The sequence below is a fragment of the Gobius niger genome (assembly GCF_951799975.1).
Source record: "Gobius niger genome assembly, chromosome: 11".
NCBI lineage: Eukaryota > Metazoa > Chordata > Actinopteri > Gobiiformes > Gobiidae > Gobius > Gobius niger.
This window is the reverse complement of record NC_136862.1, coordinates 27424450-27440818: the sequence shown is the minus strand read 5'-3', so window position 1 is coordinate 27440818 and position 16369 is coordinate 27424450. Positions and strand designations below refer to the sequence as shown.

At 43.9% G+C, this 16369-nt stretch overlaps 1 protein-coding gene across 1 annotated transcript in view; it reads right to left on the bottom strand.

Moving 5' to 3' along the window:
* The window catches only part of sgcd (sarcoglycan, delta (dystrophin-associated glycoprotein)), a 426694-nt gene that overhangs the window by 206202 nt on the left and 204123 nt on the right, over positions 1–16369 (bottom strand). The window contains exon 4 of the mRNA XM_079565997.1: positions 9346–9399. The gene's annotated coding sequence lies outside the window, so the exon portion shown is untranslated. The remainder of the gene's footprint in view (positions 1–9345; positions 9400–16369) is intronic.

The window sequence follows — 16369 nt, the reverse complement described above, 5'->3', positions numbered from 1 at the left end:
CCAAATGTCTGCGTCTGTGACAGAGGTTGGTTAAAATTATATATTTACAGTCAATTCATATTCTCGGTGTAGTTTTCAGATGATATTTAGTTATTTGTTTCTGGCTATATTTATTGTAATTTATACTAAGCTAACTTAAAAGGTTGTTTAAAAGGATGTTTGAAACTTCCTATACTGCCCTTTGTGTCCGATATCGATGTGTTGAGTGGATGAAGAATTCCAAAATCACTATACAATCCTACAATCCCCAACATTGGTCCATTGTGCGGATACAATCCCGAATATTGTGGTCCTTCGAGCTGGATCAATCATATTGCATAATACTGGTATTATATACAGTATATGTTGATGTATTTTGTTTTTCTAACAACACTGTTTCATTGTTTTACTTATTTTATGCAATACATGTGTTTTTTTGATTCATCCATATTCTTCAGAACCAATAAATAAACTAAAACTAAACACATAATCTGAAAGATATCATTGTGACGTCATTATGATGTCATCGTAATCTCAAAAATGGTGTTTTCAGACACACGCCATTTTGGCCTAAACATGAAGGTAATGGATTGGTGAATATAATCAAACATGAATGAATTCAGGGGAAAGATAGAAGTAATAGGGTTGAACATAATTAATGTATAATAATAATGATAATAATGAGCTCAGAGATGCTTCACATTGCATTATTTATTCATTGAGTAGCCACAGCTGCCCTGGGATAGACTGCAGTCTGCGCACATCGGCCCCTCTGACCACCACCAATCACTCACTCACTACATTCACACGAGGCTTCCTGGTGTCACCAAACGGTCTCCCATCCAAGTCCCGACCAGGCCCTTCCTCCTGAGCTTCCCAGTTCTGACGGGATCGGGCAGAGCAAAGGCGATTTCATGTAAAGCTATGTAAAAACGAATACAAAACAGTACTATTGTCGGCGCTTCTTTGTTTGAGGAACCGTCTACTCACATCCTCTCCGGCTTCTCTCCGTTGCACGCTAACTCTGCACTTGCTTTTGCATCAGAGGCGCCTCGCAGCAAACCTTTTAACGTGTTCCTGTTAAAACATTGATGGCCTTTGTCAGAAGACTCCTGCCTCTGCGAACAACAAGGCGAGCGCGTGCTGCAGCTGATGAAACCGGATGCACCGCGTTGCTGGAGCTCCACGCGGTCGGCTTCCACAAACTCATGTAGACAGACGGCAGAAATGCAAAGGCTCCGAGGCATGTCCAGTCTCCTCTTTCTGTCCGAAATCACAAACAGACAACAAACCTATATGGACAAGTGGCCTAACAATGGTGCAGCAGTTGTCCCCCGGGATACAACTTCTGGACAACTTTGGGTACTTTTTTTTTTTATTGCCGACAAGTGAGAGAAAGCCAGACAGTGTCTTGACAAGGCAGACATACAGGTGAGCGAAGTGTGTGAAATGAAATAGTGGAAGCAGACTTTTGCCTCAAGAAAATCTTTGTTTTGCAATTTTATGGACTTCTACAGGTCATGACCGAAAAAGGATACAGGCAAGTTTAATTCACCCAAATCCTGGATGGCAGACAACTTTCTCCAGCTTAACCAGGACAAAACTGATGTTTTAATCATCGGTCCTGAGGCCCAGAGAGGTGAAGGACCTGGCCGCGATTTTTGACTCTGAGCTGACTTTTATTCCACACATTATGAATATCACAAAGAAAGGTTTTTACCATCTAAAGAACATAGCCAGAGTCCGCCCCATTCTCTCTCAGGCCAACATCTTTAAGTACCTGGGCCTCGCCTCTCTCTACAGGTGTGGGGTGGAGGGCGTAATGACCCAGTCCACCACGGTGTGGTACGGTCGCTGTACAGCCCGGGACAAGAAGGCACTGCAGCGTGTGGTCAAAGTGGCAGGGAAGATCACTGGACGCACTTTTACAACATTCAGTGACATTTCCAATGAGCGCTGCAGAAGACGGGTCACAAGGATCATGGGGGAACCCCTCACACCCCTCCAACGAACTGTTTGTCCCTCTTCCCTCAGGAAGAAGACCTCTCGCCTACGGTCCAGCTTCTTTCCTGAGGAGAATAGTGACCAAGCCACACTAAATGCCTCTTATGTCCATGCATTGTTTTTTTTTTTAAGTGAGTATTTATTCTATTTCTATTCTTAGGTTTGATTTGTGCACATTACTGGGCCTTGGGACCAAAATTCGTTCTGTTGTGTTTTTTGGCATGTTGGAATGCCATAAATATGTACCTTGAACCTTGAACCTTGAAGATCTCGTGAGATTAAAAAGAGACTTGGTGATGGGTCGGTCACTAATGAGTTGGTACTCTTTTAAGTGAACGATGGGCTACTTTTTTTTATCAAGCACCAAACGCATGTCTCTCACCTCCACAAACAAACTGTCCGCTTCTTAAGTATTTACTGTGGCGAAACATCGCAAAATCAGCTATTTTCAGACCGTCTTTACTCTGCATCAGTGCGTTACAAAAGCAACAAAAGCAGAAGTACTGGCAAAAGTTTTGACTTTAGTTTCATATGGAGTGCATTCCACTAACACGAACATAGGATTCTGACTGTAAATCAATAAGATAATAAAAGTAATACTAGCTTTAAAAGTGTGGGTGTTGCAATTATATATGCTGGTCCCACCACCTGCAAAAGTCAACTTTAGCACCTGAGAATAACAAACAACACAGAAGAAGAAAAAGAAGAAAAATCTTCTGTTCTTTTTAATTTCTTTGCTTGATTATGGTCGTCATTTTTTGCAGGGAACAGAAGAATGGTTCATTCAATAAGTCATCAGTCAATATCTCTGCTATATTTGTCTAAAATCTAAACTGTGTTGGTAAAAAGGAAAAACTCTTCTTGTACCGTTTCCTCGAGTATTGTCTTGTCTCGTGGGATTTGTGTGGCTAATTGTTGTTTTCAGATTCAACTTTTTGGAACTTTTCCCCAGATCATTGCCACTTCACTGACGTAAAACCACAGCCATCGTCCCATCAAACATGACCCGGGTTTTAATGTTGTTCCTTCATTGAAAACTGACCCAGAGAAGTGATTTCCGAGTAATCCTGCTTCCTCAATCCTTCTCTGATCTTGCAGTCATTGCCTACAGCCTTTACAATGTCAGCTTTTGCGACGTCGTGGGGAAATTGCGTGTCTTGTGCTACTTTAAGTGCAGAGATTGAGAAAAACCTTTCACAACAATAAACTGCTTCATTGTTTCGTAAATTGGCAGCATTTACCTGTCAAGACTCTTGGGGGAGGTCTCCGAAAAAAATTGACCCACAAAGAACTCGTACGTTGATTGAGAGCCAAAACAACACAGTCTTTTGTGAAAGTCGGCTGTGGTGACAGGTTGGCATTGAAGTCATTTATTTCCCCTTGTTTGTTCTGGCACCAAAAACACGCCGCGATCGGTCGCTCGTCGGGCCCAGCAGCGGCGTCGGCCCATTGTTCCTGCTGGCGCTGCCTGTCCTCGGTTTGCCGCAGTTTGATTTTTAAAAGATGTTTTTGTGTTTTCGCCGGGCCTTTCGGAATTCACCTGTGCGTCCAGTGGAGAGGCAAGGCGCAGCTCTGGGCACGGCGGTGGAAGCCGGTCCGTGCCAAACAGGAAGCACGGAGAGCATCCCCCCCCGTGACAGATGCTGCGCCATCTTTGGCTTCCGCACAAAACGCTCGGAGGTTTTGCCCAGATGCCTCTCACTTAAAACGCAGGCGGTGCCAAAGAAGATAACTCAATTCAACGCTCTCCGGAGCCGTATGCCAGTTGGTAGCTCGGGGTAAGGGAAATATTTGAAAAAAATGTGATGAAGTAATCAACTTTGGCAAACCATGCTTTTGGTAATGTCCCCAGTGGACCTAAGACTCTCACTTTTGGTGATCTTTGCTGTACAAGTAAACCATACTCTTGGCCTGGCTCAAAGATCACAGACACAAAAGCTGCAATTATTAAGAGCTCTATGGGGAAAAAAAGGCAGTTACCTCTGTAGTTTAGACATCCGCAAACTCCATGCTCTGAAGGAAATTAATGTTTTTCATATAGCAGAGCAAACTTTGGTCTTCGCTCAAATGTTAAAGTGCATATGACACATTAGATACATTCAGTTAACACAATTATATTTAAGATTTTGACTAAAAATGTAACCAGTTTCCTTTAGTTTGACCATTTTTGCGATGTTTATAGTTTCACTTCCTTGTATCTCCGGAATTGCCCATATATGGTCATGTTTGAAGCAGTCAGAGGGGGAAAACAAAGAGGAGATAAATCGAAACTTTCTATAATAACTCCAAAACTACTGAATTATGAATATAGTTTTCTACACAATATAGATACAAAGACATAGAGGAGAGGAGCAAAGTAGTTCAACAGCCCATAATTACCTAAGTAACGGAGAATGCTAACATGATGCTTCACCTTAGCATGTGCCCGTGCCCCTGATTTGGTAAGATTACGTGAAATACATCTGCCAGTGGAGCAAGTTTACACTTAAAATGAAAAAGCTAAAGATAAAAGTTTAATTTCCGGAATTAAAATGTTTTTTGTTGGCTTCATCAAATCAGGACCTTCAGCGTGCACTGGGGAAGGAAGCAGCCGAATGTGAAGTGGCCCGGGATGAGGATCGGCGCCTCCAAATCCGAGGCCATGGTTCTCCACCGGAAAAAGGTGGCTTCCTCTCTTCAGGTCGGTGGGGAGTCTTTGCCTCAAGTGGAGGAGTTCAAGTATCTCGGGTCATGTTCACGAGTGAGGGACGGATGGAGCGTGAGATCGACAGACGGATCGGGGAAGCGTCTTGTATCGGTCGTGGTGAAGAGGGAGCTGAGTCGGGGGGCAAAGCCCTCGATTTACCGATCGACCTACGTTCCCACTCTCACCTATGGTGATGAGATTTGGGTCATGACCGAAAGGACCAGATCACGGATACAAGCGGCCGAAATGAGTTTCCTTCGCAGGGAGGCTGGGTGCACCCTTCGAAATAGTATGAGGAGCTCAGTTACCCGGGAGGAGCTCGGAGTAGAGTCGCTGCTCCTTCATGTCTAAAGGAGCCGGCTGTTCCAGATGCCTCCTGGCCGCCTCCCTCAGGAGGTGTTTCAGGCATGTCCTATTGGGAATAGGCCTCATGGAAGACCCAGGACACGCTGGTGGGACTATGTCTCCGAGCTGGCCTGGTGTCGCCTCGGGGTCCCCCCAAAACATCTGGAGGAGGTGTCGTGGATCAGGAAGTCTGGGCATCTCTGCTGACACTGCTGCGTCCACGACCCGGCCCCGGATACAGCGGAAGAAAATGGGTGAATGGATATTTTTTCCACTTTTACGTGTCAAAGTGACTCACATTGAGGTCCGATATCTCTAATTTCAGTACTTACTTAACTTATCAAGACACCGTTCATTGGCTGTGTTTCTTGAGTTCAATCTGTGTAAAATCTAATGAATCTTTTCACTATAATAACCTGCTTTGAACCATTAAAGTCATGTCAGTCCAATTCTTTATGACTCACAGATACTAGAAATACAAAGTGACGGCAGATCTGCCTCCTCCACCAAAGAAAAGATAAAATCAACAAAGAGCTGCTTGAAATCGCGCGGGTACAGTGCATCAATTTACAGTAATGGATTGTGTTTCAACCTGAAGAGTCTGGTAACGACGTGAGAGTAATGGTGCTGAGATGACGGGAAAATACCGCAACAGCAAGTAAAGAAGAGAGAATGGAGAGGCTGACGATGATAAAACCACCGCCAAAAGTCATCAAAAGTTATACATTGTTTCTGTTTATTTTCAGAGCAAAAAATCCGGATTCCGTGGGCGGCTTTGTTTATTTGGCAGGTCCCTGCAGAAACACAGACTTTCACAACTGTTTGTCTCCCTCAGTTCGCTCTCTCCACTGGGCTGTGGCTGACAACAGGGGCTTAGGAAAAGCACATCGACCATTGAGAATGTCTGGGCACGGGTTAAGCGAACATCGGGCTGAATTGTCATAAATACGTCACGGGGATTCGGCAGTACAAGTCACTCGCGCCCGACACGCTAGGTTTATTTTGAGATCATACAAAACTATCTGCTTGTTCATCTCGTTGGCACAAGATTATGAGGCAGAGTGACAAAAAATAAAGAGCGATCTATCCATAGAACATATTTCAGTCCTCACATTTTATTAATGAAAGTGCTACCTTCACCCAATTGTGCATTTTGCAATCTTAAAACGCAAGGCACATTTATGGTTTGGGACTGTCAAAATGTTAAAGGGGGGGTATTATGCAAAATCGACTTTTTCAAGCTTTACAATATGTTATTATGTCACTCCCTCATTAAAAACATGCCTGAAGTATTGCCTTGGCACATTAAGTTATTTTTGAGTAATCTGTAAAAACTGATAGCGGCCATTGTAGGGACAGGTTTGCATGAGTCCTCCTAGGAACGCCCCCACCTCCTGGAGACGCCTCCGAGCTTTCGTCACCAGCCGAGTAACCAACCACTGCTCCTCAGCAGAGCCCCCTCCCCACTGATGCCACAGACAGCGTGTGGAGGGGGCGTGTCGGAAAGGCTCAGAGGTTCTTAAAGAGACAGAGGCCTATTTCAAGACATTCACTACAGCCATTTTGAGAGAGACATTTTATACAAGGCAGTTATTCTAATTTACTGCATTTACAGACCAACAGAAGGTTTGGTCATCATTGTAGTGTGATATAGACTGGTGCTATATGATTGAAAAAAGCATAATACCCCCTCTTTAAAACTTTCTGGACGGGTGTTTCAAAAACACTAACTGACCTGTTACTAAAGGAAAATCCCTGCACTCCTGAAGTTTTACTCCTCAATGATAGCTCCACTCTAGACCTCAATGTAATGGAGAAGTTAGCTGTATGGTTAGCTGGTCTTACAGCAGCCAAACAAATACTTGCCTGTAGATGGAAGACACCACACTTGGTCACCATGCAAACATGGCTGAGTGATTTCTTGGACAAAGTACTTAAATCCTGTGATGTTTCATTGAATATCCATATCCTTGATGTCACCGCTGTAATTTTACTATTTTATTTCTGTATCTGTGTGTCTGTTTAATCCTGGTTCAATCAATGAAAGGTAAGAAATTGACAGTACAAATAACCATCTAATGTCAACTCTGAATTTTCTCAATAGAAGATACCATGGGGTCAGGGTCCAGGGGTGGTGGGGATGGGGGCAGGAGTTGGGTCACAATGGTTGGGGTGGGACAGCACGCAGTATGTACCTGTGCTATATATATATGTTTTTTTTGCGTGCATCTCTCGCTGTTCTATACATACTAAACATGATATCTGGATCCTCACCCCCATATTTTAAATGGAAAATCAATTTTAAAAAATGGATCACAAAAAAATTAAAAACAAATAAAGAGCAATCTGAAGCACGAGATGTGGAAAGTGGTTGTTCTGTGTCCCTTCTGCACGTGCCTGGCTTTGTTATCTGCCAGCTTTAGGTTATAGGGTTAGGTTTAGGGTTAGGATATCCAAATGTCATAGCGACTGTAGCGCTCATGCCTGTGTTATGCCTCATTTGAAAGATGCCAAGACCTTGTAGTTTCTTAAAATATGTGCGTGTGCTGTGTGGGTGAATCACAACTTACATCACACTTGCAGTTCCTAATCATCAAGGAACAGGCTAGCAATTTATCATCCAGGGTCTTTTCTAGACAACTCCACACAAAGCTTGTATTTGAACGGTGGCATATATTGTGAACAGGCAAATTTTTTGAGCTTCTGTCCGAGCTATAACAATGGCTCTCATCAAAAACACACCTGATGTAGCATTTTTTCTTGCAGATTTGAGGAATAGCTCGACAGACCGTGCATGTGTGCATATCTCATTATAGTCAGACAAACTCTGTCCAACTCCATTGATTTCCACTGTGCTCGCTACAATCAACTAGCATTTCCGTGTTAATTTCGACTGAATAGGCCCCCAAATGGTGACAACAAAGCACGGTAGCTACGGTTTGTGTCGGAGCGATTCATTTTCTTTTCTAAAGCGTCCGTTCGTGGTTGAAAATGAGGTAAATGCGCCAGTACATGTGCAGGATTATTGTTGATTCGGCTGCAGAGTTTGTCAGTCGCTGTTGTTAATCTCTTAGTCCTCATCTGAACCGAGTACATCTAGTCCAGTTTGGCTTTACCCAAATCTAAAAGTGTCAACATAGCGACAAAAATGAGATGAAAACAAGGATGAAAACACAACAAAAGAGCAGGAAAAAGTGACAAAAATGTGACCATAAAGCAACAAAAACGCCACACAAGACCCCCCAACAGGAACCTTTCTATTTGTGTGTTTCTGGTACGCCCGTATATCTGATGCACATCCGCCCAAAACCGCGGTGGACGGAGACACTTCACTCAGTCCACTGGGGACTCAGTTTTGTTTTAAAACACATCCTGATGGGACGATAGACTGCTGTACTGCTGTGTGCAAGTTGTACAAAAAAGAGTTCACCTTCCACCGTTGTTACTCAAGTCTGAAACACCATCTCAATGCAAAACATGTTGGGCCAAACACAGAGATGCTAATGTTAGCATACAGCCTCAATACTCTGTTACATGAGTGATCAAAGTTCCTAAAACACTTTAAAGCTTAATAGCTATAAATGCACTTTGCCTCTGTTACTTGAACAACTATACAGATCAACAACAATAAATACATTTGTTGTTCAACTAATGTTTCTAATTATTGAATAATTTAGGTGCAAAAAAAACATTTTGTTTGATTAAAATGCGATTAATTGTGATTCATTAATTAAAGACCTGTAAAAAATGTAATCGAGACCCACCACTAGTTTAGCTTGGCTATAGGCTGTAATGGAGGAAATGCACTTGCGGGGGTTAAGAGGTTAAGAGGTCAGCACAGTTAGAAATGTTCTGTCGATTGTGATTTCACATTGATGCGGCCGATCTTTAGGACTGTCGATCATGTGTGAGAGAAACCTTTTAAAAGTTCCCTTTGAGAAGAATTCTGCAGGAATGTTGTTGTAGTAATCAGTGGTATACGTCTCGTGGCCATTCTTTGTACAAAGCATATGGGACTTTTGCGTCATTCAGATACTGTGCGATATGATGTGTTTTCTGATTTTTGTTGTAAATGAGATTCTGAGGCACCGTCCATTTGCCCGCATGCCACTGGCTCAAAATGGTGGCTTGTATCTTGTGTTTGCTGGGAGCTGTCTTTACTCATCAAGTGGCTTTTCTATGCTCACGTACACATATATTCACATTTTAAATGATTCCGAATGTGATCAGGCAAAGATCATACTCAGTAGACTCAGAGACTTGACAGACGACATCACAACCAGCTCAAAAACAAAAAGGACAAACAACAAATAAAGATAAATGGTTCTGACCTCAGAGTTGATGCTGATCCCGAGTTCCTGACGTCCGGGGATTTCTCTAATCACCTGCGAAAGAGGGGAAAACGGAAATCTGTGGTCAGCCTGGCACATCCACGGTCCTCATTAGCCCCTCTCAAACACACATTATCAGAAACATTTCCCCAGCGTCCCCCGCGCCGAGCCGCTGACCAGCGCTCACGGTCAGCAGAAAAAAAAACACACCCATTTGTACCAAAGATTACACATACAGCTCTCAATGCGCTGGTGCTGGTGTGGATTATGCGGGTTATATCCAGAGGTGGGGGGAAAAAACAGGATACAAAAAGAGAAATGTGCATAAATTAGATCTATTTAGAGGTACCATCATAAGTGCTGACTTCTTTGTAAGTTAGGCAGCCCCATGTAAAGAGACAATGCACAAATGCAAACTCTGCGCGAGAAAAAAGTCGAGAAATTATCCAGGTGAGCTAAAGCAATAGAGAGTAAAAAAGTGATTGCAGAAAACACAAAGATTGTGCGGCTATGTTGAATAAATAGGAAAGGCAAGGTTATGTGTCGGGGGATAATTCGTACACAAGGCAATTCAAAGTGCTTCACTTGCATACAATTACAAGAAGGCAGATCAAATCAAAGCACAGAGTGCAGTGAATAACCTTTCAGCGTGCACAGCTAAAAACAACTGTTTTCAGCCTGGATTTGAACATTGTCAAGAGTCAAGGCCGGCCTCACATCTTCAGGAAGACTGTTCCAGATTTTAACTGCATAAAACTGAAACTGATTTGGGGACCACCAGGAGACAGCCTGAGATGGTTCATGTATAGCACCTCTGCTTCGCGTCGGACGGTTCACGCCTCTGTGTCATCAAGTTACTTCTGATAATGGACACCTCGGAGTGTATTATCCCGCTTATACCACGGTCCCACAAGCTGAAACTGTTCATTTTGTTCCATCCATCCATTTCCTTCCGCTTTTTCCGGGACCGGGTCGCAGGGCATCAGTCTCAGCAGAGATGCCCAGACTTCCCGATCCACGCACACCCCCTCCAGCTGTTCTGGGGGGACCCCGAGGCGACACCCCGCCAGCTCGGAGACATAGTCCCACCCGTGTGCCCTGGGTCTTCCACGTGGCCTTGTTCCAATAGGACATGCCTGGAACACCTCCCGAGAGAGGCGACCAGGAGGCATCCGAGACAGATGCCCGAGCCACCTCAGCTGCTCCTTTCGACGCAAAGTGTTCTATTCCCAGCTGGACGGGGCCTTTCGGTGTGGGGTTTGCATGTTCTCCCCGTGTCTGTGCAGAATTCCTTCGGGTACTCCAGTTTCTCCTACCATAAAAAACATGTGCAATAGGTGAATCCTCCAGCCAGGTGATTCTGACCATCAGCCTGGCTCCACATCATGGAGATGGGTCCCCGGGTGCGGCACTGCCGTCGACCACAGCTCAAGGATGGGTTAAATGCAGAAGACAAATTTCCCTACGGGGACAATAAAGTATAAGGAGCAGCGACTCTACTCCGAGCTCCTCCCGGGTAACTGAGCTCCTCACCCGATCTCGAAGGGTGCGGCCAGCCACCCTGCGAACGAAACTCATTTCGGCCGCTTGTATCCGCGATAATTTTGTTCCTGTTTTCTTTTTTTTAAGTCCCGGGAAGGGGTTATTTTACTTTTTAAGCTGTGATATAGAACGTGATGTAACTGTTGCCGAACTATTTGTACATCATCACTTTAAACAGACACCCTCCAGCCAATCAGAATCGAGTGTTTACCCAGACCATGGTAGAAATGGATATAACATGTCAGAGATCTACTTCGATCCTTGACCATTTAGAAAAAAAGCAGAGCGATTTTAAAGTCTATATAGTGACTGGAAGCCATTGCAGAGACCTGAGCACTGGACTAATATGGACATTTTTCCCGGTTCTTGTCAGGACTCGAGCTGCAGCGTTCTGGGTGTGAGCAGTCCAACCTCTAATGCATGGATTATTTTGACAATGTTATTTTAGATAGTAAAAAGCTGCTGATGTTATTGACTGTTAAAGGTCAGGTCTGAGTCTCTCATTAGTGCTGACAAACTCTGACGGACAAAACATAGAATAAACCATCGATCCTTGCGAAAGCTTTTGATAAATTGAAATGAAGTTTGGGGATGAGGGCTTTTTGGTATATGCCAACCTTTATCTTCCCGTCTGAATGGTAAAGCTATTATTGATGTGGCTGGGGGGGGGGAAATTACAACAACAAAAAATCTTGGCAAAGGAGATGAGCTTGGAAAAAAGTGTCTCAAGCACAATATAAATGGACCCTTGACTTCGTAGGAGTAAGCGAAAGACTTTGAGAGCAATTAGCCATAGCCCACAGACCCTCCTCAACGACAGGAGTAAAGCTAACCATGTGTTAAATGATATTGTGTCCAGCCTCTGCAATTACCGTCACCTTCGCCGCCGTTTAATTCGATCCGGGCTCTACCTGTGGTGTATAATGGCCTCCTCCCCGCGTCAAGTACCACAAACACAAACTCATTATTATCCCACAGAGAATTAATGAACGGTCCCGGCCAGTTAACGCGGGGCGGCCTTTGATTCAATTAAAAACTATGCGTACTCCTGAATCATGCCCACGTTAACGGCATGTTCATGTATTCCATAATAAATAGGTCACGCTGAAGTTTCGCAAATCTTGCGGCAATGCCTGAACCTATCAATCCAAAATGTGCACAGTGCGGTAATTATCCAGCGTATGAACGAAACCGAGAGAATAGTCCACATACTCGGTGTTTGACCAGAAAAGTTTGCTGAAGATTTGGTGAAATGCAGAGAATAGAAATCTATTTCCAAGTTCAAATCATGCAAGTCTTGAACATATTAAAACTAATCTTGTTAAATAGAAGTCTCTATGCCGGATTAATGGCTACAATTTCAAGATGAATGCCATTGCAATAACCTGGCTTTAATTGTCTTTAAAAGTTTAAAAGTCTTTTATTGAACATGACAAGCTTGCGTTGAAAAGTTTCTCAAAGTGCTACAATAGGAAGTGTCTGTAGCGTTTTGTGGGTGTTTCTACAGCTCCAAAGCGCTGCTACCCCAGACCAGTTCCACCCTGGGCTCTGGAGTAGTTTGATCATTGGACCGGACTGGACCTGGAACAGACGTGACCAGTGGTTAAAGTAGACAGTTTGGGATGTGGTGGAACTCTAATCCAGAAGACTCATCGCGCTACATTAGGTCGATATATGAAAGGCTGTGTATAGATTACATGTAGCAGAAGGGGCCAGATCTTGTAGCTGGCGCAGTCCATGCGCTACTCTAAACGCAACATAGTACACGCGCGATCTTGCACTATAGGGAGAGGGCGTTTTTTTAAGAAAAAGAGGCCGACTGAGGCGTGGTTCATGAGAAGCAGCACTCGTGCTACTCTTCTATGGCAACCTTCGCAATTGCCTTGAAAAGTCTGTTTGAGCGTAGGTTACGCACGGGTTTACTGCTGCCTCTCTGTCCCCGCCCGCTCATCTTGGATCTGCAGCGAGTGGCTGCAGCCGCGGAGGGACACTTTTATTAAACATTGCGCGCTGCATCACGCATGTTGCGTGTTTACAAGAGAACTCCTCCCTGCAAACCACCGCCTTCCGCAGGTCTGGGGAAAGCATGGGGCACCACAACATCGCAATGCGAGTCTGTCCTGCCCACTTTTTGCGCCAGGTATGACACTGAAGATTGCAAGGAGCGCCACCCGTCTGCGTATTCGTCTTCTCTACAGCCTGCGCCAAGAACCACAAGATCTGGCCCATGGTGTTTTATACTTTGAATTGCTTTATTTTTCCAAATAAATTTAAACCATTTAACAGAAAAACTCATGTTTATGTGTGCTCTTGTTTAAGATACTCTCAGAAAGTTAGAACAACAGTCAGTCCTCCCCGGGAAATGTTTTAATTAATCAGATAACATTTTGTGCAATCTGATGCTGTTTAAATCAGCTTTATACAGTGATGATAATCAGAGCTGTCTACATTATGATTACTCTCTTTAAATAAGTAAAAGCAACACTGATTTTTATAGCTGCAATTAGGCAACTGTTATTATTTATTCTTTTTATTTATTGTTTTTTTTTATGTACTGTCAAAATCCTGTAAGTGTCTCCAGTCCCTCTGCTGCCTGTGTCAGCTCCGCCCCGGTTCTTCGTCAGTAGCTGCTTCTCTCTGAGCTGTGAGGAGCAGACACAGGCTCCAGACAAGTCTAAAGCTTTAGTCAAGATTCATGACTTTTTTTTTGTTGCTTTTATACCGGGCAGATTCAAAGGATGGAAAGATTGTGGAAAGATTGCGCGAAAAAGGACGACATTTTTCTCTTCATTATGCATCCTAAAATAATCTCTAAATCCTAAAATATAAGGCTGAAATAGAAAGTGGGCGAAAGTTTGGGAAGAGTAGACTGTTTATGGATTAGTTTATATAAAGTCCATAATTTCATGATAAATGCTGTTAGATTGAGGCACATCAAACCGGTGCACACGGGGAGTGGACTGAGCCGCAAATGATCTTGCGTGATTATTCCTCCAGTTTCTCTCTGAAGAGTGGACGTCTCTCCAGTGCAGCTTCAGCAAATTAACAATAATCTCCATGCGGTCTTCTTCTTCTTTGTTTATTTGGTGTTGGTGATTGTCTGTCAGACGCAATTAAAAAACAAACAACAACATTTCACTTCCCAAGGTGGCGAATCTCCGGGTCCCGGCCCACTTTAATCCCTGAACACACAGCTACACTATGATTTGGATGACGGGGAAAGCACTCGAGCCAGTACCACAAGCCTAAAAGGGCACATCCACATCCATCAGTCATATCTAACCAAGTGCTGACTTGTTTGGGTGATCAGTGTCATATTCTGTGAGAATGTAGAGTTAATGTTGAGCTAAATGTTTAGCGTTTTCCGTTCTGAGAGTCCAATGAGACGAGGCATCTCTTGTTTGGAAACTTTTCGAAAGCAGCTAACACTTGTAAAACCCTGAAAGACCCACAGTTGAATATGCATATGCAGTCGTTGTACTGGACCATTGTGGTGCGGAAGGAGTCGAAATGCCACGTTCCCAATTTACCGGTCAGTCAACTCTCATATGGTTCGCGTTGGATCAGGGCCCAAAAGATCTGGATATCAGTGGCTGGAATGAGTTTCCTCTCCAGGCTGGATGTGGGGAAAGGTTGAGAGCTCAGTCACCCAAGAGGAGCTCGGGGTAGAACTGCTGCTCTTCCATGTGGAGCCTGCTGTTTCAGATACCCCCCAAGATTTTTTTTGTAAAGGATTGAACTAAAAAACTTTTGAATATTCAAGAAAAGTGACAAGATCAAAATGTTTCAAAGACCTACATCTTGTCACTTTCATTCATCCATTCCAAGTTAAACTTTCCTTCTCAAAACGGTTCTGCAGTTCTACAAATGACACATATGGCAGGAAAAAGCCATGTGACTGAACGCCATGACGATTCTCAATGACAAATGATACAGTAAACCCCGGCGTTAAATCGATCCTTCGAAGCAGCACTAGAGTTCGTTCGTCCACGCCAACAGCCTCATCCATATTCATGGGGCTGTAGTGGTGTCTCACAAATTGGACCGCTCTGAGGAGAGAGTGCCAGGCGCCCGACTCTAAAGAACCGCTTTCACACGTCGCCGTTAAAGTGCTGACAGAATCTCTTTTTTTTACAGCCCCATATGCGCCACTGAGCCGCTAATTCCTCCGACGCGCGGCGCATCGCACCTCAAAGGCAGTCGTTATGGGCTTAAAGAAAAGGTGGGGAGAGATTTAGGGCCGGGTATACGGTAACAGGCAGTGTGTACGGTGGAGAGGCATCAAGGCGTAGCGTCATGGGAGGTGTCATGTACCGTCAGCTGCTAAAATAAAGATTAGAGGTTTTGTCAGCTCTAGTGCCCTGATGGTGGCGGGATTCGTTGGGCTTATACCCTGTATATTCAAAATCCTTCAACAATTGATACCCATGACACGTCATCTCCAAAACATCACACAAGGACCGAAGAAGGATTACGGTCAGATGGTAAAGTGATAGCGGCGAGGTCAGTGGTTCAATCCCCAGCTTTGAGCAGTGTTGTCTCCTTGGGGGATATACTTGACTCATGCCTTTCCCAAGTCCAAATGTGGAGGATGATTTTACGTGGCAGTATTACCATGAGCAGGTAGGTTTTGCAATTGCAACAGCAAGCGCTTTTATTAATTCTTTTTAACAACAGGACGATGCCTGAAAAAGCAAGGTCTGCTCCTAAAGACTTAAAGATATAAATAATAGTCGTAAATTTGAAAGTGCAGCCAGGCAATCTGCTGCACATATGGTAGAACGCTGCTCTGTCCACAGCCACATGAGGTCAAGTCATGGTTCTTGCCATTTGCTGGATGTTTCTCACCGCTCTTCAAGCCCTTTCACTCTGAGCACTAAAGCCAACGGGCCAAAAACATCCTTAAACAAACCCAGCAGAAAACACTACATATTTAAGATTGATATCATGGCAGTTCAGCAGCAAAACCTCCCCTTAAAATTTATCCTCCTCTCTAAAGATTTAATCCTGACTGATATTGCTGTGCTGATGGCATGTGCACTGTAATATTAGTAGTTTATGATTACACTTTTTAGATTAGCACAATTTATGCAAAATTATTTAATTCCCGCCTCCTCATCCCTACCGCCCCGGGTGTGCCTGGATTCCATACATACTTTCGCCCCTGGATACTTTCACCTGGATGCCATACATTCATTACACACCCACGTGACCTGCTTGGGCACCCCCAGCTGTCATGACAACGACAGGCAACGCCAAAACATGTCAGGGCGTCCCCTGGTTGTCATGACAGTGATAGACAGCAGCAGTGCAAGTCTGTAAAATAAAACCCACTTTTTAAAAAAAAGTTTCCTTTTTTCTATAAAACCGCAGCAGTGAATGTTTCATTGCTATTTAAGTGGGCTCTTTTTTTGGGCGCTTTAGTTTAGCTTAGTTTAAAAGCTAGTTCAAAAGACATAAAAAACATAATTACAATACCCTG